At 43.9% G+C, this 25,357-nt stretch overlaps 1 protein-coding gene across 1 annotated transcript in view; it reads right to left on the reverse strand.

Annotated features, from left to right (window-relative positions):
* LOC136114574 (alpha-2,8-sialyltransferase 8E-like) overlaps positions 1-25,133 on the reverse strand; it is a 66,739-nt gene extending 41,606 nt beyond the window's left edge. The window contains exon 1 of the mRNA XM_065859943.2: positions 24,686-25,133. The gene's annotated coding sequence lies outside the window, so the exon portion shown is untranslated. The remainder of the gene's footprint in view (positions 1-24,685) is intronic.
* Positions 25,134-25,357: the final 224 nt, after the last annotated feature.

Below are 25,357 nucleotides of genomic sequence, written 5' to 3' on the forward strand. Positions count from 1 at the left end.
TCTACATGGTAAGGAAAAAGTACAAAGTTGTGAGCTGAGCTTAGTATCAGGAGTAAGCTAAGTGTCCAATCCTGAACCAGGCTGGAAAGGGGGACCACAGAGTGTTCTTCTTCCACAAAGCAGGTACTCAAGGGGTTAACAACACATATATATACACATACATACACAAAACATATCACTGAAGAAACATTACACAGCTCATAGGACTGTGTATCTCACTGTGAGTCTGCAAGACTGAGACCAAGCTACTGCATTGCATTTTCACAGAATCACAGGATGGTTGGGGTTGGAACGGACCTCTGGAGATCACCTAGCCAAACCCCTGCTAACGCAGGGTCACCAGAGCAGATCACACAGGTCAGTCCAGGTGGGTTTGAATGTCTCAGAGGAGACTCCACACCTGCTCTGGGCAGCCTGGGCCAGGCTCTGGCACCTCCCAGCAAACAAGTTTCTCCTCATGTTCAGATGGAGCCTCCTGTGTTTCAGTCTGTGCCCGTTGCCCCTCACCCTGGCATTGGGCACCACTGAACAGAGTCTGCTCCATCCTCTGACACCCACCCTGAAGACATTTATAAATTTTATATATTTTCTGGAGTGATGGTCCGATTAACCTCTTCCACGTAAGAACAACTCCCATGAATAATGGTTTGTAGTATTAGGACTGGGTAGAAATCAAGGATGAGACATTTAAAAACACTGACCCAAACTAATTGTGTTTCTAACAAGATTACTGAGAGTTTTACCGTCGGTTTCAATCAGCCCTTTGTTGGGAGATTTCAATTTTTAAAAAACATAGAATTTTCTAATCCTCTCAGTTATGAGTCCTAAGTGTTCATAAAAGCTGCCTGGCCATATTTGCAAACAGTCTGAGAAAACAGAAGACACATGAACTGCTCCTTCAGTATATTTCTCTGGCATATTATGGTAGTTAAATTCTAACATGTTCACTCTCACCACTAACTGCATTTAAACAGGTAAACAAAGGTGAGGTATATTAAGCTTCTGTGAATCAGAATTGCAAGAGAAAAGCACGTGCAGGATAGAAACACAAAAAAAAAAGGAAGAGGAAAAGAAGCAGAACTAAAAAGAGAGTAAGGAAAGATTAAAAGAAGGGAGGGAAAGTAGAGGAAATGACTTAAGCATAGAGGTCTCTTAAGTAATTTAGACAGTTCATGTCACAGAGGTGAAAAAAAAAAAGCTAATTTTAAGCCTGGGATCATTACCAATGATTACCAGTAGTGGAACTTTGCTATTTGCTTAATTTGCCCTAATGTTATTTCCTTCTAAAATTAGTATGTTTCTCCAATGCGTGATGCTGATGATAACTGAAGACTTTATAAAAGATACAATAACCAGAAGTGCAGAGATGCTCTGTTTTGCCCATTCACTGTAAGCAAATTTCTCATCCAGGTTTATGGACATCATTAATCACAGGAGTTACCCCTATCAAATAAGAGTACAAGCAATGTCGTGCCTTGCGTTAGAGAAACCGAGTTACGTTGGATGTCTTAGCAATAAAGACCTTGAGTTTCAGGTAAATGTCAAAGTAATATTTTGATCCTAATTGGTATCTGTAAATGTTGAATCAGTATGTGGTCAAATAAACACCGGCATAATGTAAGAATAGTGGGAGGGGGTGGAAAAAAAAAACAAAAAAAACAACACCACAACAAAAGCAAAAAGAAAATTAACAAAGGAGCAGTAATTCTGAAGGGCTTGTCAAGACCAGCTGTCAAGAAGCAGCAGGAAGCAAAGCAAAAAAGCCTGTTGCCGCAATCCAAATTTAAAACAACTCCTGCACAAGCAGAGGTTTTAATAGCAGAGGATGTCAAACAGTTATGAGGTTTTTGAACTAGAAGGCGAGAATGAATAAGTGGATCGATTGCAGCAAGAGGTTTTGTATCCATGCTGCCATCACACTGAGTTCCCACTTCAGGGGTGTCTCATTGCTTTTCTAAAGCACAAAGGCAAGGTGAAAATTCAGCTCAGAGAAAAAGGTGAGGCTTTTAAAAGGGAGTTATTCCACAACAAATAAATGGAGAGGACCCAAAAGACTTTAAGCACAGCTGTTGGTCCTGTCTGGGTTCTAACTGGAGAGCAGGCCATGGCCATGTGTGCAGCAGGATTTATTCAGGAGAGACCCACGTGCTTTCAAGGCATAAGAACAGTTCAGTGCAAGTGGTTGAGACAGTGATCAGCACCAATGGGTGACAAGGGCTGAGTGGCAATGGGGACATCACACAGGTGGTGTGGGGAGAGAATCATAGAATCATAGAATGTCCTGAGTTGGAAGGACCCACGAGGATCATTGAGTCCAACTCCTGCCCTGCACAGGACAACCTCACAGTTCACACCGTGTGTCTGAGGATGTTGTCCAGTCTCTTCTTGAACACTGTCAGGCTTGGTGCCGTGACACCTCCCTGGGGAGCCTGTTCAGTGTCCAGCACCCTCTGGGTGAAGAACCTTTTCCTCATGTCCAACCTAAACCTCCCCTGGCATGGAAGAGGACCTGCCACTCTAGTGCCAACCCATTGCTCAAAACCCACCAGCTCATTTCATTTAATTCCAGCCAGCAGGCTATTTCCACTCATTTTTCAAGATGGCAACTACTGCTATCCCTATCCTGCATCTACCATAGGCAGACTAAACCCAAAAGCGAGCAAAACCAGACAGAAACCAATGTCATTTTATATCAGCGAAGCTAAGCCAAAATCTGACTCAGCTTTCTGGTCAACCACAGATGGTCAAGAAAGGGGAAGCAGAGGAGTCTATACACTCCTTCAAAGGGGTGAAAGGAAGATATAAATGTGTCCAAGAGCAAGGTAAATTACTTCATTTTCTTTCTGAGCTCCCTCTTTTATTTGTCTTCATATTTCCTGCTCTTTCTTTCTAGCACTTTCTACCTTCCTTATACACATTCTCCCTAGCAAAGTGCCCATTAGGAGGTAACAGCAATCCCAGCTTCTGTCACTCTAGCTCCTGTTTAAATTATAACCTTATAGTATATACACTAATTCTGTATACATGATTAATAACTTTATAATCATATTTCTACAGGCCTGGTCATGGTGTTGCACAACACTGTTATATACTGCCCAAACACAGAAGCCATATACAGTCTCTGCCCTGATAGACAGTCAAGGCTTCCTAAAGTCAGTGGAAAATCACTCACTTTCACTGTGCCTCAGTTTCTCCATTTCATAACTCTTCTGCCCTTGAGAGGAAGAACTGAAGACTTCAGTGTTAAATGATCATGCTACTCTCTTTGAAAATGGAAAGTGATGCCCCGAGCCTACTAACAGGGATGTCACAGAGGTATAGAAAATTCAGAAGGCTGATCTTGCTCAAGATCCAGTTCTTTTTTTTTTTTCTGCAAAATAAGGAAACTATGACTCACTGTGTCCACAGGGTGTATGGAAAATAAAACTAAAGCAGTGGTATGCATGAATGATCTACAGATGAAAGTGTTTGAAAACACTCAGTAAAACAGATCAGACAGTAAGAGGAGGTTGGGTAGGAAAGGGGAATATCATGAGTCTCCAATGTGAGACTGCATAAGTGAAGACAAGCATAGGAGCCAAAACAAATAACAATAATAGGAGTTTGGGAGTTTTGTGCAGGCCAGAAACAGCAAGTTTATTTGCATTGCACTTGAAAAGACATCAGAGGGGTTCAAAAGGGGTAAAGCATCCACTAGGTAACAACGAGATGCCGAGATCAAGCCCAACACAGCAGAGTCAAGGCAGACCAGCCTCTGTGTCCAAAAACTCCTCTTTACTGAGAAAAGAGTCAGACAATGAAGTTAGATGACAAAAGGAAGGCAAATGCTTACTTGAATAGTTTAATATCACTTCAAACACTCTAATCCATCTGGAAATGAATATTCAAGGCACAGCAATCTAGAAAGACACAGCACAGATGAAAGAAAGAAAGAAAGAAAGAAAGAAAGAAAGAAAGAAAGAAAGAAAGAAAGAAAGAAAGAAAGAAAGAAAGAAAGAAAGAAAGAAAGAAAGAAAGAAAGAAAGAAAGAAAGAAAGAAAGAAAGAAAGAAAGAAAGAAAGAAAGAAAGAAAGAAAGAAAGAAAGATCTGCCTGTAGACATCCAGGTACAATTCACCTGTGCTATAATGCCAGAAAAATAGTATGCATATGTTGGCCTCTTTTAGTAAAGAATCCATGATGACAACCCTACCAGGTACAGCACAAAGAAAGAAAACATTTCTGGGGTCAAATCATGTACTTGAGCAGGATGTTCCCCTTCTTATGTAAGTCCATAATATTACAAAATTCATGTTTGCATTCAGTTGAATCAGAGTTGAATCTGACCAGTCCAGTTTAAAAAAAATAGTTATTTCTACAGTAAAATTAACAAAATGAGTTTTAGTATGGATACCTACACATACGTACTTCTTGCTGTATTAATGGAGACCAATCTTTGTCTTGGTGACCTATGGCTTTGCAAGTTGTCCTGGTTTTGTTTAAAACCTTTCAGCTAAGTTCTTCTAAGTAACTGCACTTTCCTGAATTTGGCTGCATATTTTTCAGACACTTCACTCCGGAGCTGATAACATTAGCAATGGTATGCAAAAGAGGCCCAGGTTTAGACTTATTGCTAAGGCAGCCAAGGTTACTGATAAATTTTGCACTCGACCCCCCCTCAGCCAAACCAGCAGCAGTTTGGAACAGGCTCCAGAGGAGGTAAAGGCCTGAGCCGCAGCCAGGCCAAGAACTCCTTCCAGGAGACCTACAGGGAAGCAGAACGACCACTGAACGCCAGTGGCTTGTGGGAACAGGGAGTCTCATGCAGACTTTTCCTACTGTATGCAATGTGACTGCGAGTCAACCACTTCATTCTACAAATATGACAGCTTGGATGAGCCCACTGTGAGCTCTCCCTGCTAAATAAGTGACCTGTATGGCAATGGTTTTACTACTCACAGGTCAGTGGATGAGCCTGTGGCAGAATGCAAACCCCCCTCTCTCCCCCCACCTCCTTCAGTATGGAGGGAGTAGGCACATCTCCCTCTCTCTGCTACTTGAGGCTAACAGTTTCTTTTGTTTGGCCCAGAGCATCCTGGCCAGGGCCATTAGGAGAAGGGATTGCCAAGGCACCAGTAAGCCGCTGGGCACCTGTAACCAGTGTGGGGGATGTTTGGAGGCTTCAGGGGCACCCCACACACGGTGTGGGGGTGCAGAGAAGCTTTTAGAATGCCTACAGTCAGGTCTGATCAGCCAGTATAAAAACGAGACTCTCTCGTCGAGACTGGGCCCATTGTCGCCGGTCTCTCAGAGCTGTGAGCTGAAGATGCTGCCACCGAGAGCCCCCCTCCCCGGGACGGAGACCCCGCTTGCCTTGCCGCCACGGGTGTGAGTAAAACCCCTCGCAGGACTGCGAGTATATTTATCCTTTCCATGCACATATGCACGTGTAACTTCCCGTGCTTAATACAAGCACGTATAAAATTATTTCCTCGCACAATCGCAAGTGTATTTATATTCCGTGCACATTTGCACGCGTACTTTAAATTATTTCCTCGCAGAATTGCGAGTGTATTATAAATTTATCCTCGCACAATCGCGAGTGTATTTTCCTCCCGTGCTTCCACATAAGCACGTGTAGTATTCCGTGCACATTCGCACGTGTAAGTAAATTAACCCTCGCAGAATTGCGAGTGTATTATAAATTTACCCTCGTGGAATCGCGAGCGTACGCTTTCCCTGTATCTCTTTAAGAATAATCCTGCACCGTGTTCAGGCAAGTGTGTACTCTGGGACTCGGGGGTGGTTCCGGCATTGTTTTGGGTGAAGCCACGTGCATGCACTCTGTGGACCGCCTGTTGTACTATTTGCTGCCCCTTAATAATTTTCCTCAACTGATACCCGAACCTATATTTAAGTCACTTTTGGAGTGCTAAAACCCTGTTTCTCACCGGTTTAATAAAAGTTGTTTTGGACCCTGTTGTCCCTTAAATTAGCCTCGGGGTGCCTCCGTGACAGAGCCCAATTCAAGTCCAATATTAATCATTTAGCTTAAGTAGATGCAGACCAAATGTAATCGATTATTTAGAGTTCTGGTTTACTGCGGAGTCCAGCCCAGGACTTCTGGGTGCCTGCCCTGCAGCCGCTGGAGCAACGTCAGCTCCGCCAGGGGCAACACTGCGCTACCCTGAGAAATTCAAGATTGGTTTTGTATGTTTTGTTTTATTTTCTCTATTTATTAGTAGCATTAGTAAAGCATTTTTAACTTTCCCAACTTGCAAGTTTCTCTCCCTTTTCCTCCTATTACCTTTCCTTAGTAGGAAGGGTGGGGGGTTAACAGAGAGCATCTGCCACGGTTTATTGTCACCCTGCAGTAAACAGTGACACGAGTTGACTGACAGGGGGTAACCACTGAGATTATTTCTTGCTATCACACTGGGAGAAGACCATTAGAAAAGGTTTTGAAAATATATGAAAATAAGTGGGAGAGCAGGAATGGTATATTCACAGCAAAAGGTGACCCATCTAGTAGATGAGGGAAAGGCTGTGGATGTCGTGTACTTAGACTTCAGTAAAGCCTTTGACACCGTATCCCACAGCATTCTCCTGGAGAAGCTGCAGCTCATGGTCTGGATGGGTGTATCTGTGATGGATAAAGAACTGGCTGGAGGGCTGAGCCCAAAGAGTTGTGGTGAACAGAGCCAAATCCAGTTGGCGGTCAGTCACGAGTGGTGCTCCCCAAGGCTCAGTATTGGGGCCAGTTCTGTTTAATCTCTTTATCAATTATCTGGATGAGGGCATTGAGTTCACCCTCAGTAAGTTTGCAGTCGACGCCAAGTTGGGTTGGAGTGTTGACCTGCTGGAGGGTAGGAAGGTTCTACAGAGGGATCTGGACCGGCTGGATCATTGGGCTGAGGCCAATTGTATGAGGTTTAACAAGGCCAAGTGCTGGGTCCTTGCACTGGGGTCACGACAACCCCATGAGCGTAATAGGCTCAGGGAAGAGTGGCTGGAAAGTGCCCGGTGGAAAAGGGGTGTTGACTGACAGTCGGTTGCATATGAGCCAGCATGTGCCCAGGTGGCCAAAAAGACCAACAGCATCCTGGCTTGTATCAGGAATAGTGTGGCCAGCAGGATTAGAGAAGTGATTGTGCCACTGTACTTGGTGCTGATGAGGCCACAGCTTGAATCCTGTGTTCAGTTTTGGGCCCCTCATCATAAGAAGGACATCGAAGTACTAGAGAGAGTGCAGAGGAGGGTGACAAAGCTGGTGAGGGGCTGGAGCACAAGTCTGATGAGAAGCAGTTGAGGGAACTGGGGCTATTTAGCCTGGAGAACAGGAGACTGAGGGGAGACCTTATCACTGTCTACAACTGCCTGAAAGGAGGTTGCAGCATGGAGGGTGTTGGTCTCAAGTAGCAAGTGATAGGACAACAGGAAATGGCCTCAAGTTGCTTCAGGGGAGGTTTAGATTGGATATTAGGAAAAAAAATCTTCACTAAATGGGCTGTCAGGCATTGGAACAGGTTGCCCAGGGCAGTGGTGGAGTCACCATCCCTGGAGGGGTTTAAAAGGCGTTTAGACAAGGTTCTTAGGGACATGGGTTAGTGCTAGAGATAGGTTAGGTTATGGTTGGACTCGATGATCCTGAGGGTCTCTTCCAAATGAAATAATTCTATGATTCTAAATAATATGTGTCCCATGAAAAGTAAAATATGGAGGATGTGGGACATGGACAAGTCTGGTTCCACCACACTTTTGGCCATGCAGTATTATAGCAGGGACAAGTTCGGTTCTACATGTTAAAGGGAAACGATAGCAATAAAGTGGCAGAGGACTATATTTTGACTAGCACAAAGAGTAACATTGGAAACATAGGTGGGACGCATCTGGATTATAACTAGTATTTAACAGAAAAAAAAAAGGTTTTGTTTCACGTAGCACATTTCACAATTGGGATGAACCTTGCATGAGATATTCACATGCAACATCTGAAAAACCTGATCTAAACTCATTTCCTAAGAAAGATAAAATAGACTCAACATCAATATTCAACTAGTCTGCTTAAACAGGACAAAATGTTGACTAGGACATAAAGGACATCAAAGGATACCTTTCAAAACAATACAATCTTTCCTTTTCTGATCTGTGGCTGGAAGATGAACATCCAAGGAGTAACAGATTATCTGTATCAATTATATTTGTAATAATTATTCATAATTAAATTATTATTATTATTTGTAATACTTAGGGGCAACACAAAACCCACAACAGAATGAGTTGACAGTAAGGCAGGCAGTGAACTTTTCAAGATCAAAAGGCCAATCAAGCCCCAATCACAGAGACTCACAGGAAATCCCAATTATTTTAAGATACCAGGAAATTCCGATATTTGAGATGGTAGTTCAGTGCAAAGATACCTGACACAGCATGGGTACCATGAGCAATCTCACCATAACATTAGAGATCCGACTGAGCTAATTGTTTTGCATCTCATGTTTCCAAAGTTAATATATTTAGCACCAAGACAAGTGTCCCTACACCACACTATACTCTTCATTTTAAACTTACTCATAGAACCCCAGCTGCACTGAGGGCTCGTGCTGAAGATAATAAGCAAAATGCCATTTAGGGTCAATGTATCTGTACCCAGTTTCGGTCACAGGAGGAGGCAATATTCCCTCTCTCTGTATTTATTCTTATGGAAACTGCCATGAAACTACCAGTGACAGAGATTGTTTTAAAGGTTTTGATCATGAGAACTAAAGCATAAAACTAACTAACTAAAGAGGATGTGGAAGGACAGTGACTATCTGCAGGGCTGATGAAAAAGCAAAGGGGATGCAGCAATGGAGGGCAAGGATGCCTCAAAGAAATAAAAGTTTAAGTCCATAATTTACCTGAGGGAGGTATGGACTGCTGAGCAATGAATACACTTGAATTTAAAAATGAGAAATGAAATGGAAAAGCAATGAAAGGGAAGAATGAAGCACAGCAAAAGTAAGAAAATCCAAAGCATTGCACAGCAATTATGTCTGAACCAAATTTGGCAAGTATGAGAACGATCAAAAAACTCCAATCGGGTCAAAAATAAAAGACTGAATTACCAGGAGATCGGCAACGCTGGCCACAGAGGTCAGCAGTCATGGGTGTGATCACTGACAGCTGGGGCTGTGGTAGGACACTGGTGTGGCACAACTCAGAACAAGATTTGGTTCTTGGTTTGACTTTCTACAAATTGGGTAAGATTGAACTTTGTACCTGCCCATAAGCATAGAGGGCCAGCAGCTATTTTTTTTCAAAATGACATAAACCAAGTTGATGGCAGGTTATAACAGTGATGTTTTTGAAAGAAATGTCATGAGTTTTAAAGCACTTTTGGATGGAAGGGCTTTGATCCACAGATGGTGAATGCTGAGTGTTGGCAAAACTTAACTATTACTTTGGCACATAGAGGCAACAGATCTGGGTAAAGTGCAGAAAGCGGAGTTAGCCTAGATATTCAGCCAAATGTTCAAAAATAGCTCTTTGTATGGAGACAAGTAGGCCTAAATCCCTACACAACAAAGTTAGACTGAAGTAAGCTGCTACTGGGGATTAGGTGAATTAAGATTTAATTGTCTCTGTACTAATCAGTGAGGATAACAGCGACTTTTTGGCCAGTTAATGGGACACCTACAATTCACCACTCTAGGGCACGAAGTTTCTGCAGAGCTCCTACAGCCCAACATGAATCAAACCCTCCAAACCAACCACTCCTGTGCAGGGTGGGCTCGGGGCAACTGATTTAGGAACTGCCAGGTGGCCACAGCCACAGGAAAGAGGCAAGTGTCCGTAGGTCACTTCGTAGTGACTCATATCCCCCATGGTTTGAGCTCAGGAAGGATCATGGTTTAGCACACTAGGGAATGACACACTGAGGATAATGCAATTTGCACATGTAAAATACTGATATAACTGACTTTCATTATCTTAATTTGCTGTCACCTGGGGAAAGGAGAAGGCCTGGTAATTCACAGACTAGATCTGCAAGTGTCTTTGCCATCTCAACAGCATAGAATCATAGAATCATTTTGGCTGGAAAAGACTGTCAGGATATTCAAGTTCAATCATAACCTAACCTAACTCTAGCACTAACCCATGTTCCTAAGAACCTTGTCTAAACACCTTTTAAACCCCTCCAGGGATGGTGACTCCACCACTGCCCTGGGCAGCCTGTTCCAATGCCTGACAACCCTTTCCGGGAAGAATTTTTTCCTACTATCCAATCTAAACCTTCCCTGGCGTAACTTGAGGCCATTTCCTCTTGTCCTATCACTTGCTACTTGGGAAAAGAGACCAACAGAGATGCAACACAATGATGCTAGAAATAAAGCAAGTCTAGACGGAGCAGGGATTCAAACCCTGCTTGTTTTCTGTATCAGAGACATAGAGAGCACTGCCAGGGAGCACAAGAGAGGAAATAACATACCCTCATGCTCTGGTATTAAATCTTCAGCCACTTGATGCTTTCCTTTAAAAGCAAATGAAAGTTATGAGCCAGAAGAAAAACTCCAAGTAGCAAGATTTTGGCTTTGGGACACTTCACAATAAAAGCCTCTGTTGCAGTCTGTGATAGAGCTGTGATTGTTTGTGAAGGTTTGCAGAGCTTTAATTCATGTGCCACATGCTTGTGAGCTATCCCCTTTTATTTGATATGGGAAAACAGGAGCATTATGTAAAGCAACAATGAGAAAGGGAATGGGGTGACCAGTGGGGGATGAGTTAACAGGCAGTTGAGTTATACCAGCTCCTTGTTTGTTCTGCCCCTCCTTCCCATTGCCATCTCTCCCCTCGCACAAGCTCCAGTGCTCCTCTGACCTCTGGTTCTGCTCTTTGTCTTTGCAAGGTTATTAAGTACACTGAAGATGTCACCACCCTGGTCCACATCCCCTTGAAATGCTTTTGGAAATACCCTGCAGCACAAAGAGCATGCATGGCTGGAGCCTCAGCTTCTCCTGCTACGCTAGACTAAATCCTGTCACTTTAAGATGATAGCCATATCCCATACATACACATATTAGAATCATAGAATGTCCTGAGTTGGAAGGGACCCACAAAAATCATCGAGTCCAACTCCTGTCCCTGCATATGACAACTCCACATTGGTGAAGATTTTGCTGGCTCCTGAAGTTTCCAGTGCTCTTCTCCTCTGAAGAAAATGGACCAAAACCAAATCCTACTTTGCAACCCCACCAGGGATTCAGTGAGGTGACTTTACAGGTCACATGTCACTTTCCTGGGATAATATTAAGCTACTGGATACTAAGCTACTGGAGAGTGTCCAGAAGAGGGCTATGAAGTTGGTGAAGAGTTTGTAGGGGAAGCCATATGAGGAGTGGCTAAAGTTTGTTCAGCATGGAGGAGACTGAGAGGAGACCTCATTGTGGGCTACAGCTTCTTTATAAGGGGAGGAAGAGGGGCAGGCACCGAACTCTTCCCTCTGGTGACTAACGACAGAACCCCAGGGAATGGCAGGAAGACGTGCCAGGGGAGGGTCAGGTTGGACATTAGGAAAAGGTTCTTCACCCAGAGGGTGCTGGAGCACTGGAACAGGCTCCCCAGGGAGGTGTCATGGCCCCAAGCCTGACAGTGTTCAAGAAGAGACTGGACAACATCCTCAGAAACATGGTGTGAACTGGGGAGTTGTCACATGTAGGGACAGGAGTTGGACTCCATGATCTTTGTGGGTCCCTTCCAACTCAAGACATTCTATGAGTCTATGAATATTTCACCTGGGTTAGAAACGGAAGGGGCACAGAGCTGTGTGTTAGAGATGACTCATTAAGCGACCTTCAGCTTACGTCTCTTGGGAAAAATCACACAGAATCACAGAATCGACTGGGTTGGAAAAGACCTCAGAGATCATCGAGTCCAACCCTTGGTCCAACTCCAGTCCATTTACTAGATCATGGCACTAAGTGCCATGTCCAATCTCAGTTTAAAAACCTCCAGGGATGGCGAGTCCACCACCTCCCTGGGCAGCCATTCCAATGCCTGACCACTCTCTCTGCAAAGAATTGCTTTCTAATATCCAGTCTAAATTTCCCCTGGCAGAGTTTAAGCTCATGCCCCCTTGTCCTATTGCTAACTGCCTGGGAGAAGAGACCAATCCCCACCTGGCTAGAACTTCCCTTCACGTAGTTATAGAGAGTGATGAGTGATGGAAAGAGACTTTAAATGCTGGAGTAGGTAGTCTGAGGTTACTGTTAACATCCTCACACAGGGTGTTATGAACAGGGCAGAGGAGCAGATGCCAGTTATGGAGCAGGAGCTCTCAACTGACACAAGTTTTCTGTAGCTCCTCATAAGCCCAGCTTAGGACAAAATATAACTCAGGCCACATGCAGCTTCCATGTCCACATTACAACCAGTGCTGTCACTGGTATAAGTAAGACCTGATCTGGTCTTGTAGCACAGTATAGACTAAATGATCCCTCGAGGTATAGTCCAGGTTTAATATATGTGGGTTTATTCCTTATTTGCCCATGCTGTGCAAACAAAAAATATCATAAGCTGTCTTTCTTATGAGGGTAAAGAAAGGCGTAAAGATGTCTGGGGACTGATTTGCAACTGTTGAATAAAAACTACTTCAGAATCCCCAAAATAGTGGTATAACCTCAAGCTATGGAAATCTAATATTAATTATTGGGTACAAACACATAGGAGTGATAGGGGTTTTTTCTCATTTAAAAGATGTTAAGCTTTCAAATAATGCAGGCTGCCTGCATGGGAAGTTTTGCTGTTTCTTGCTGTGTGATTCTTTGAGTTATTGTACGTGCCTGTTTTGACAGACCCCTAGGTAATCCTTGTTTCAAGGCTTCAGTAGCTTTGAAAATGTGTTCTGAAAAAAAAAAAAGTTTTCACTTCTTCAGCTGACTCTCACCCTGTGCAGAAGACAGGCTGTTAAAAAAATATAGTATTTAGTGAATTCCCTGCCAATAGAATATAGTAATATAGCAAAGTATTGCTCTGATATTTTTCCCTTACCTAAGCAGACAAGGACTGTCCTATTGATCTCTCCCATGCTACAGGTTGGGAGATGAAGACAGGATCCATTTCAACATTTTTTTTACTATAGTGGCAGTTTCTTGATGTAATCCAGGATTATTCCCTGCCGGCCACACAAGAGCTCACAAAGAAAGGCCAGTCCTCAGCTGAGCATCTGATTCAAAAAAAAAATTCATCTGAAAGCTGAGCATTGGAAAGATGAGTCAATACAAAATCAAGCAGCAGCTCTGGATTTAAGCAGAAGTCCACAGCATTTAACCTACTTTAGCAGATCAATGCAGTGGATTTTTAATCATCGCATTAATCCTACAATAAAAATAATTACCCCAGAGATCTGTATTAAAGTCCCTTAATTATATCTCATTTCATCATCCTTTTTACTCAGGATTAGGAGCTGCAGAGACCAGAGCTTCCCAATGTCATTCTCTAGCTCACAGTTTAACTCACAGAATCCCAGACTGGTTGGGGTTGGAAGGGACCTCTGGAGATCATCTAGTCCAACCCGGGTGGGTCTTGAATGTCTCCTCCTCTGGAGACTCCACAACCTCTCTGGGAAGTCTGTTCCAGGGCTCTAGTATCCTCAGAGTAAAGAAGTTTCTCCTCATGTTTGAGCAGCGGAGGAACACGCAGGTCGACTCAATATGAGTGATAAAGCATAGTTCGATTTATTAGCCCGAATAGCATATACTTATACAGTTCACGATAATTATGCATACCTCTCACCTACTAATTGGCTTAAGCTCTAACAGTACATTTGCATGGTCCTCCTACTTGCAGCTGCTAGCTATGCTTATTCTACATTGTAGTGCTGTTGAAAGCTGTTTGTGAAACTCTGCCAAGGTCTCAGTGACCTTGCTGATTTTACTGAAACAGTCAGTGGTTCCCACCGCGGCCTAGTCTTGCTACTTATGCTAAGGCCTTCAGAACAGGCTTCTGCTCGTACAACTGCTAAGCCATTCTCCAACAATTCCCCCTTTTTCTTTTTGTACAAGTAGAGCCTGATTTGCTATTCGTTCAAACATTCTTTTAAAGCAAGAGAGAGCACAGCTTAAACACAATAACCCTATAGCTACTATAACTAAGATAAGCAAACACACTTTGCAAAAAGCTCTTAAACCACCCTTTTAACCCTAGCCAATTTGTTAACCCCTCCAAGCTAAAAAGCCCTATATCTTCTTTAATCTTCTGGGTGTGGTCCATAAGTTGTTGAATTTCCTTATGGATTGATTTCGATTTATCTTCTAGGTCCATACAACAGAGACCATCAAACTCCTCACACCCATGCCCATGGACTAAGAGCAAAAAATCAATGGCCATTCGATTTTGCAGCACAGCATGCTGCACTGTGGTCGTGCTGTCTGCTAAATCTGATAACACCCTGCTGGTGAGATAGGCCTATTTTACAACCCAACAAGAAAGTGTTTCTAGATTTCGATGGGCTCGAGCTGCAGCAACACCTGGGACAAAAAGGGATGAAAAAATTACTTCCAATTTATTCCAAAGTTGAACATTGTCATCACAGGTGTTGGCAAGGGTTTGAGTTAAACCTCTCTTCCATCTCACTGGATTTGATTTGTTTGGATGATGATGTGGCAAAGCAAGGCTAAGTTGGCCAATCATACAGGGCCCCCCTATAGCTTTGGCCGGGATACCATTCCAGGCACGATTGCCACAAATAAGAAACCACCTCGCAGGTAAGCGTTTAGGGAAATGGGAGACACCGGCTGGATGAGTTCTATTGTGCAGAATCTCCCGACACCACTGGCTTTCCCATTGTATCTCATTACCTATCAGGAAGACTGGAGTTGACATGAGATTGCAGTGCCAATTTCTACCTACTGTACATTTGGTTTTTGAGCTGTTAAGGAAAATACAGTAAGAGGCGTTTAAAGAATCTACTAATTCCATTTCCTGCAGTTCAGGACCCTCAGGGAGCTTTTCCCAGCAGTTCCCTCTGAACTCAGACTTTCCCAGGCTGGGATGGTTCCATTTTTGCTGATGCTCAGAGAGTGATTGTTTAAACTGACCGTATGAACTGTCATTTAGTGGTACACCGACTAAGCAGGTAACAAAAGGTGCGCTGGGCGTCGTCAAGCTTGCACAGAAGGTAGTGGTATTTGCAGCTCTCCCAAGAGTTACCCATACATTTTCCTGAGGGTCAAAAAGCGATCTTCATATAAAACCTCTAGCTACACAAATATAATAACAACTCGGCAACCCATTGTCCACTTATCTCTCAGCAGCTGCTAAAAATGTCTCATTTAAGCCCTTTTATGTCCAGACGCGGTTGAAGAAGAGTTGTCTACAGCTGCTTTGGTCCATCGAGCGGGAATCCACTGTGGTCCTGAGGGGGTAAGAACACACATGTAACCCTTACCAATGAATTGTACTTCTACAGGCCCTTCCCATTTTCCTGTGGATAAGTCTCTGTAATACACTTTCATGGCCGGCTTTTTCGTAACATCAGGAACTCCAGAATGGCGTTTCACTGGTGATATCTCAGATTCTCCAAATATACACAGATAGTTCATCACAAATAAGGTTTTTGACACTCTTTCTTGAACATCTCTAAGATCTTGGAATTTTTTCAAGTATCCTTTTAAAGTTTGGTTAGTCCTTTCTACAATAGCTTGTCCTGTTGGAGAGTGAGGGATACTGGTAGTGTGTGTGACCCCCCACATTTGGCAAAATTTTCTCATTTTTTCACTAATATAAGCTGGTCCATTGTCTGTTTTTAGCTTTTGAGGGACTCCCATTATTGCAAAGCAACTTGTTAAATGGCAGATCACATACCCAGTTTTCTCTCCTGCTTGGGGTGTTGCCCATACAAAATGACTGTATGTATCTACTGTGACATGTAAATATTTAAGTCTACCAAACTCTGGTACGTGAGTAACGTCCATTTGCCAGATTTCACATGGACCTAAACCTCTGGGGTTAACTCCTACGCCTAGGCCCGGTCCATGATGACTGCATTTGGGACAAGCTCTTACTATTCCTCTGGCTTCTTCTGTTGAAATATTGAACTGCTTCCTTAGTCCCTTAGCATTCTGATGAAAAATACTATGTGCCTCTCGCGCTTTAACAAAGTCATTTAGCGGCACCGTGAACGCTACTAGTTGATCAGCTCTGTGATTTCCTTCACCTAAGCCCTCTGACCACATATGGCTCCTTATGTGAATGACTGCATATGGATGCCGTCTCTGTCGGAGTGCAGATTGTAGTTGACGAAAGAGTTCGTAAAGGTGAGGATTCCTAACTTCCTTGAGTCTGGCATCTTCTATTCTTTGGAGAATTCCAGCGACGTAAAGTGAATCAGTTACAACGTTGAGGTCCTGATCATGCCACCGAAGGACAGCCCATACCACCGCAGCTAGTTCCAACGTTTGCAGCGAGTCTCCTGGCACAGCTGAAAGGATGTGGTGGTGCCACACCCCCCCGCTTAGCCAGGTGACAGCTGCACATCACGACTTTCTTCCCGCATCCGTGAATGCCGTGATTGCATTAGGTAGGGGCGTTTCACTTCTTTTGGATGGCATGATCCAACTATTTTGGCTAATCCACTGAAGTGTTGATGACTTAACAGAATCTACTACAATGTCATTTGCTGTTGATAGCAAGCTGATCTGAAGTTCCTCTGATTGTCAAATACACCATTCTAACATTTCTCTTTTTATGGGCAACCTAATAATTCCCGGTTCAGATCCTGTAATTTGTAAAATGCGTGTTCTGCCTTTCCTGACCAATTCAGTTAAATTTTCAATCTTTTGTTGTAGCGTTTTCTGTGGTTGCAGCTTTGTATACAACCATTCTAAAACTCGAACCTTTTCCCCCTTTTTCTTTTTGCACTGTGTCAGCGCACCTATGAGTTGAGAGGGTCCACTGAGAATGGTCAGATCCACAGGAATATCTGGGTCACATCAACTAACCCAGCGTTGAGTGATTTGTTCTGTAATGTGTTGAAGGGTCTCTCTTTGTTGCGAGGACAGACATACAGGTTTAGCTGGATCAACCCCCTGCAACAGAGGCCGTAAAACATCAAGGTCGTCAGTAGAAATTCCTACTACTGGCCTTAGCCATTGCAGGTCGCCCATCAGTTTTTGGACATCATGTAGCGTACGGATGTCAGTCTTTATTTCCAGTTTCTGAGGCTGAATTTGTGAATCTGATATTTGCCAGCCTAGATACTTCCATGGGGCTGTTGTTTGAATCTTTTCCGGAGCAATTACCAGTCCCTCCTGTTCTAAAGCCTGCGATAAAAAGTACCGTTGTTGTTCAGTAAAGGGGCCTTCTTGAGCTACTAGTATATCGTCCATATAATGGTACATCACTGCTTTGGGCCATGCAGCCCGGACTGGACGCAATGCATTATCTACAAAAAGTTGACATAACGTAAGACTATTTTTCATTCCTTGTGGGAGCACTGTCCATTCAAATCATTGAGCGGGCGACTCCTTGTTAATTGACGGCAGAGTGAATGCAAATCGCTGAGTATCATCTGGGTGTAGGCGTATAGTAAAGAAACAGTCCTTTAAATCAACTATTAATAAGTGCCAGTGTTCAGGTATCATCGCAGGATTGGGCAAATCTGGTTACAGAGCTCCCATTGCTTGCATTTGCGCATTCACGGCTCGCAGATCATGTAGAAGTCGAGATTTTCCTGATTTCTTCTTAATTACAAATATGGGAGTATTCCATGGGCTTGTAGACAACTTAAGATGGCCCTGTAATAGTTGTTCTTCTACTAGTTGATGTGCTGCTTCAAGACTTTCCTTTTTTAACGGTCACTGCTCGATTCAGACTGGGGAATCAGCTAACCAGTGCAGTGGGATCGGGAAAGTCCATGTTGCAGTGACCGTTACTAAAAAGGCCTTTTAGTGGTGAGAATAACTCCTAATTGGTCCAGGACATCACGACAAATTAGTCCATTAACTCCATGAGGCAAGGTCATGACAGTAATATGAGTTGATACTGTCCTTCCGTCTATGACAACAGAAATACGATCCCTGCTGCGTAAAACGGAGGAGGAGCCCCCTACTCCTTCTACTCCTCTGGCCATAGGTAACAATGACCAATGACAAGGCCACTGCTCTTCTGCTACGATGGTAAGGTCAGCTCCTGTACCCAGGAGTGCCTCCAAGATGATCTGCTCTCCTCCATTGCACAGTGTAATCGAGGTTACTGGTCGGCGACTCATAGTCATTGTTAACATGGCTAGGCCTCCTGTTGATCCAAATCCAGCTGTTCCTCTTTCCTTTGGAGACAACACTTCCATGCTTTCTGTCAGTTGTGGAATCGGGACCAACTGTGCAATTTTACTTCCGGATGGAATATGAATAGGGGGAAACGATGTCTGTACTACTATAGATATTGTCCCTTTAAAGTCCGCATCAATAACTCCAGGCAAAACAAAGAGTCCTTCTATTCCACTTGACGAACGTCCAAGTAGTAATGCACCTTGCGGTTTACCATTGATCATTATAGGTCCAAATGTGGCCGTGTTGATTTTTTGTGGTCGTTGATCTATCAATGTGCAGTCTACTGCTGTTGCCAAGTCGAGGCTGAGGCTCCCTCTTGTGGCTGGACGCAAGGAGTGGGCAGGAACGGGTTGGAGCTGGGGCTCGACGCTAGATGGTCCTGTTGTTGCGCTGGCGCTGGCATTCCAGTCAGTTGTACTTGAGTCGCTACTGTTTTCCCCGCACGTCGGCCCTGCACGCTCGGATAGCTGTTTCCCGTTCGCTGGCAGGCTGCAGTACTATGATTGCTCACATTGCAATTTTCACACCAAACTCGGGCGTGGCAGTGTCTTCTGTAGTGTCCCTCGTGTCCGCAGCGGTAGCACTTAATTCCTCTCTGCATCGGGGGTCGGGGCTGCCTACCGGGCTGACGCAAGGGTGCCAAGGCTGCGAAGGCTTGCTGTTGTACTTGTATAAGATCTTTTCCTAACTCTTGCACTGCTTCTACTAACATAGCCTGCGGTCCTACCGGCACTCTGCTCATGCGTTCTGACATCTGTTCTATGGTAGCGTCTCCTGGTAGCGTTAATATAATGGATTTTGTGGAAGGATTAGTATTTTCTAAAACACACTGCCTCAACGAGGCTGGCTTCATCCAGTCTTGTACATCAGACTGATCTATGGCTGCAGTTACTCTGTCTATGAACTGCGCAAAAGTCTCATCTCTGCCTTGCTTTATTGCCATATATGATGGCGAGGAAGGGCTTGTTTTGACTGCTGCGATTGCTAGCCGCGCTGTTCGCATTGCCTCCAAACAAATATCTGGTCCCAACTGAATTTGTGCATCTACAGTAGCATATCTGCCCATCCCCATTAATTGCTCAACTGTAACCCCCGAAAGGGGATCACCTTGCTGTCGAGGCTGTTGACAAGATACTTCACAATAACGCTGCCAACTTGCCTGCCACAAAAAAGCTGCGACTGAGTCATAATCATTCTAACAATTCCTTTAATATCTTCCTGACACAAAACAGTTCCTCCCCATATATAATTCAGCAATTGCTTTGTAGGCTCACCATGTAATCCGGACTCATTCACAGTACTCCTTAATTGTGATAACAACTTCCAGTCTAATGTGTTATGCATGCCATACATCTGTTCATCATTCCCTATCTCATACCTTACCGGGAATGCAAGACTTTCAGAAATGCTGCTAGCAACGTCAAATTGTCTTTCTTCCGCTGCTTGCCTCATAATATTTTTCCAATTCACAGGAGTCATTATAGGATGACCCGTGTGAACTGAAGCTACATCTTTATTAATGTTTTCTTTCACTTTATTTGAGGAATGCTCAATTCCCTCCTCCTCCGCTTCAGGAGGTGGGGGGGCAGAGGGTTCTGCAGGGCAGTCACTAGATCGCAGGGGCACTGATGGGGGAGGTTCTGTATTCAACCCCTTTAGGCCATGACTCACTGGGATGGGACACCCAGTAGCAGGCACAGGAATATGATCCTCTCCAATAGACAAACGGCCTGCTGTGGGCACATCCTCCCCTAAGCGTTCAGTGGCTACTGCTGCCAAATTTTTCTCTAACTTATATCTTTTTATAATATTAACTACTTCGCGCCACGGTTTCATAAGTTTTTTCACGGTTTTATCATCGTCTGTTACCATACCCCATAAAACATCACCGAATTTTTGCCACTCGCTGACCTCAAAAAGGGAATCAGGATTTTCAAAACATCCTTTCACTCTTCCTAACGAAACCAACCCCGGCAATTGTTTGATACAATCTACACCCCGCTTTTCTAAAAAGCGCTGTAATAAATTTAGGACTACCTCAAAATCCATGCCGCCAGCCGGCGCTTCAACCTTTCCCGTTATCCTTGTTATCTTTGTTATCCTTGTGATCCTCCTTATCTTTGCAATCCTTGTAATCCTTATTATCTTTGTTATTCTCCTTATCCTGGTTATCCTCATTACCCTAATGATCCTTATTATCCTTGTTAACCTTGTGGCAGCCTTTCCAGTAGCCCCTGCAGATGGCAGACCCCTTTTGGATGGTCCGGGCTTCGGAACGACACGCCACGTCGAACAGCGTTCAGTCAATCTTTGCCCCCCGGTTCGCTGCTAACCGGTGCTTTTCTCCATCCACCGCTCCGAGTGGAAACTTCAGCTCCCCATTCGGGTGCCACTTTTGAGCGGCAGAGGAACACGCAGGTCGACTCAATATGAATGATAAAGCATAGTTCGATTTATTAGCCCGAATAGCATATACTTATACAGTTCACAATAATTATGCATACCTGTCACCTACTAATTGGCTTAAGCTCTAACAGTACATTTGCATGGTCCTCCTACTTGCAGCTGCTAGCTATGCTTATTCTACATTGTAGTGCTGTTGAAAGCTGTTTGTGAAACTCTGCCAAGGTCTCAGTGACCTTGCTGATTTTACTGAAACAGTCAGCGGTTCCCACTGCGGCCTAACCTTACTACTTATGCTAAAGTCTTCAGAACAGGCTCTGCTCGTACAACTGCTCTGCAGACCCATGTCCCTTATTTTTAAGCCATTCCTCAACACTCATGTTTTGATGGAACCTCCTATGCTTTAGTCTGTCCCCATTGCCCCTCATCCTGTCGTTGGGCACGACTGAACAGTCTGGTCCATCCTCTTGACACCCACCCTGGAGATATTTATCAGCATTGATAAGATCCCCTCTCAGCTGCTCTACTCCAGGTTGAACAGCCCCAGTTCTCTCAGTCTCTGCTCATAAGAAAGATGCTCCAGACCCCTTATCTTTGGGTCCCTCCACTGGACTCTCTCCAGTAATTCCTTGTCCTTCTTGAACTGGGGAGCCCAGAACTGGACACAGAACTCCAGATGTGGCCTCACCAGGGCAGAGCAGAGGGGGAGGATAACCTTCCTTGACCTGCTGGTCACATTCTTCCTAATGTGCCCCAGGTACCATTGGCCTTCTTGGCCTAACTCTCTCCTTAGGACTTTAGCTGCTACTGTGGGGATCGAGGTGTTTGCCTTGCTGAGAGCACCCACATCCATCCCACTTGTAGGAAAACCAAAAAATGGAAAAAAATGGTGGGCAGGATTCTGCTTTCTGACAACATGGTACAAAACAGCAGAGGAAGGAGCAGAGAATATTATGGGGTGGCTGAAAAATGTGTGAATCAATCTCTATGTTCTCCTCTTCTTCCAGCAACGCCACGAGCTCATCAATATCTCATTAAGGGGAAAGAGAGGACTTGACCAGAGGCTGGGTCACTTATCAAATTTCACTGAGAAGAGTTTCTTTCCTGGAGCATCCCACAACTAAGCTTTGGGAGCGTGGCCATGGGTAAACACGGGACCATGAGCCTCCATGGAGAGCTTGAGGTGGCTTTTTATGCCCTGCTTGTAGGGGCAAGGGGCACGGCACAGCTTACAGCCATACAGCTAATTTTTTCCATCTTTCTCCAAGAAAAGGGTGCCTCTGTCCACACCACTTATTGGGACCAGTACCTAGTCTATGATGTCCCCTGTGTTGTGCCCAAGCTGCCTGCTTTCAATCAGATTCCCCCTGATTGCTGGACTTGACCCATTTCCACCATCCTCTTGTGAAGAAACACGCTAGCCCTGTGCTACGTTTAGGCTTAAAAGCATTGTATATTTACTGGAATAGTACTTCAGGGCAATCTTTAGGTTTCTCTAAATGTAAATATACTAGGGAATTTCTTCCCACCACCTTGGGAAGAGGCCTAGAGGCTGGTTACTGTTGCAGATGTTGGGATGTGAGCAAAGGTGATCATAAAACAAGCAGCGTGTTGAATCCTAGCGAGTAAATGGCTTTAGGTTTAGGCAGAGACTCCAAGCTCCAGCTTGGCAAGTGGCACCAAAGCTATAAATATCTCACTTTCTCTCTGCACAAATGCTCTCCAAAACCACCAGCTCCACTGTGGGCCCTGGTGGTATGAGATATAATATGTTCAAGGAACCTCACAGCTGGTATCAGCTTCTAACAGGGAAATGAACACAGGAGGTTTGAGAAGGAAAAGAGTAATTGAAGAGTAATTACAACTACTGCTGCACAAAGAGAAATGGTGAGCAAATCGCTCTGGGAATGTTAACCATAATGTACTGCAGGGCATGAGAGAGAGAGAGGGAAAGAAAAGGTGAAAAAGTACCTTCATGATGATATTATGGTAATGATGTAGGTTGCTATGTAAATCACCTTTCAATCATTAATAACTGACAGCCTGAGACTTCTACATCCTGCATTTTTAATTCCATGAAAGGTGGGAACTACCACTTCCCAGCAGAAAGGAGTCAAAGTGCTTTTTCCCTGCACTGAGTGGGAGGGACCCTTTTAGAGACTTTCATGTGATTTAAAATAAATAAATAAATAATTACAAGCTGGAATTTAAAAAAAAATAAACAGTGCTTTCCAATCAAAGTCACAAAATGTATGCACATCTCCCTGCTTTACCCTTTTTTGACAGAGTGCTCAGAACCAAACTTTCTCCTTACAAGCCTGGGAATCGAACATCACTCTTTTTTGCATTCCGGGCAGTCTGCTGATGAAAGGAGAGGCCCCCAGGGCATGAGACAGGACAGAGATTGGCCACAGAGATAACTCAGTGGAAGAGTTTTAGTTGCAACTTCTCACTATTTTATCTTTGCTGTTTTTTTCATTTCTATCTATACTTTTGATTTCTTTTTCATTGCTGCAGTTTTGTTGAAGTCCTATCAACTAAGAAAAGCAAGTACCAGTAGGGCTGCAAGGCCTCTAGGACAAATGAGAAAAACTGAGAAAATAAGGCAAGATGAGACTTGAACTGGTCATAAAGTCATCCTCTCAACACCAAGGCAGATCAATATGACCCTTCTCTACCTAACACGTTCCTGAAGCCCCCAAAGATGGAGATTTTATACCTCCTCAGGCAGCCTTATTGTTTAAAAGTTTCCTTCATGGGTAAAGCCAAATTTTTCCTTCTGCAACTTAAGCCCATGACTTCTTGTCATCTCAGGAGTCTTCACACGGATGTGCTTATTATCTTCCTCTTGGCAGAAATAGTTTGGGTTTTTTTAAGACAGTTATCATATCTCCCCTCAATTTTCTCCAAGACGAACAAACACATTTTCTACAACTCTGCCCATTCTTGCTGCTTTCCTTCGCCTCCTTCCAACTGAGTCACATCTTTTGGAAAGCAGGGTGCCCAAAAGCAGACAAAGTCCCTCAGCCAAGGCCTCACTGCTAAGCAAGGTATGTAAATTGCTCTGTGGACAAACTACAACACTCCTGTCTATACATATTAATATTATGCTTGATCTTCCCCCCCCTTCTAGCAAGAAACCTTTGCTGATCTGTCAGCATTTTGCTTGCTCTTAGCACAAGGTAAACAACTACATGATTTGCAAACCAGGCAAGAAACTAAAGCATTGCAAAATGCAGCTAAATTCCAATAAAAAATTCCACAGCAGCTGCCTGCACTACTGAAACCCACTTACCTCAAAGCACGTAAGAGAAATGTTCTGTTTACAGAATCATACAAGCCACAACACCTCAAACTGATTTTAAGTAAAATAAACTCTGCATGGGTCAAGGCTAAAGACTGGAAGATCGTCACTGGTGTTTGCTGTAAAAAGAGCTGTACCATTTTCAGATCAAAGACTGATGCACTCTACAGCAAAGCAGTCTCGGCAATAAATCCCTGAGAATTCAGCAGTGAAAAAATAAAGTGCTCTCTCTGTTCTTTGGAACACTAATATTGCCACATTGATTTTAGGAATTTCATCCAGAAGACATTAAAGTTTAGGCAATGAGCATGCTGCCTTAATTTAACCTCTCAAGCCATTTCAGCTTGAATTTACATAGGGTGAAAAGCCTATATGGCAGGGTCTGATCAGAAGCAAATACTCTGGTACAAATCAATCTAGCTTAAATTAAGTAAAACCTAGATTTTTACAACAGCTAGGCACTAAAACACAATCTAAGAAACACACAAATAATTATATTCTGCCTAACAGTCTCCTTTATGAATAATCTAACAGACATTACAGATGCTGGATTCACCTTCTCAGATTGACAAGATATTTAATATTGCCAGCACAACACCGAGAAGTGGTTTGAACTGTTATAATGGTATGGCTGGATCTGTGTCTCCATTCAGTTCAATCAACTTTTCCCGTTCCCTCAAATCCCCCCTTACCTTTTGAGATAGTTTCTCCCATAGAGGATCTGCTGCAGCAAGGTGACCACAGCAAAGGCACGGACGGATGAAGATGAAGAACAAAGTTCTATTTCCCAGCAAATCCCTGCTTGATGAAGGGTCGGTGTATCCCATCCTGAAGCTCTGCTGGGAGAAAAATTCACTTCATTGTTGCTCTCATGCCCTTTTCGCTGGGAAGTGGAGGGAAACGCTTGCTGGTTTTTCTCTGAGCAATCCAAAGACAAAGTACCCCATTTTTTGGCTCTGCTGCCGCTTCCTTGCCCCTTTTAGATGTTAGCTCCAGGGCTGTGCCCAATGGCTTGCTTCCACGGTAAAGTTTCCAGGAGATTCAGACGTGGGTAACATCTAAAATCATCTCTGTGAGCTCTTTCAGCACAGCCAGCCTGTGCTGTGCAAGGGGCATTCTGTTCCCTCTAAGCCTTTCTCAAAAACCCTCTAGCAATTATCTACTTCAATCCCATTTTCATATTCCAGATGGGGGAAGCTGCAAATAAACTAGAAAACTGCAGCCAATGGCAAGCTCCGGCAACCCGCATTGGAAACGCATAGTTGTCAGCTCATCTCTGCTTCTGCTCAGTGATTCCAACGAAATATGCCTGCGAAGAGAATTGACTGGGGTGTGCTATTATTGAATAAGCATGTAACGATCAT

Source organism: Patagioenas fasciata, chromosome W, assembly GCF_037038585.1.
Source record: "Patagioenas fasciata isolate bPatFas1 chromosome W, bPatFas1.hap1, whole genome shotgun sequence".
In the NCBI taxonomy this organism is placed as follows: Eukaryota; Metazoa; Chordata; class Aves; order Columbiformes; family Columbidae; genus Patagioenas; species Patagioenas fasciata.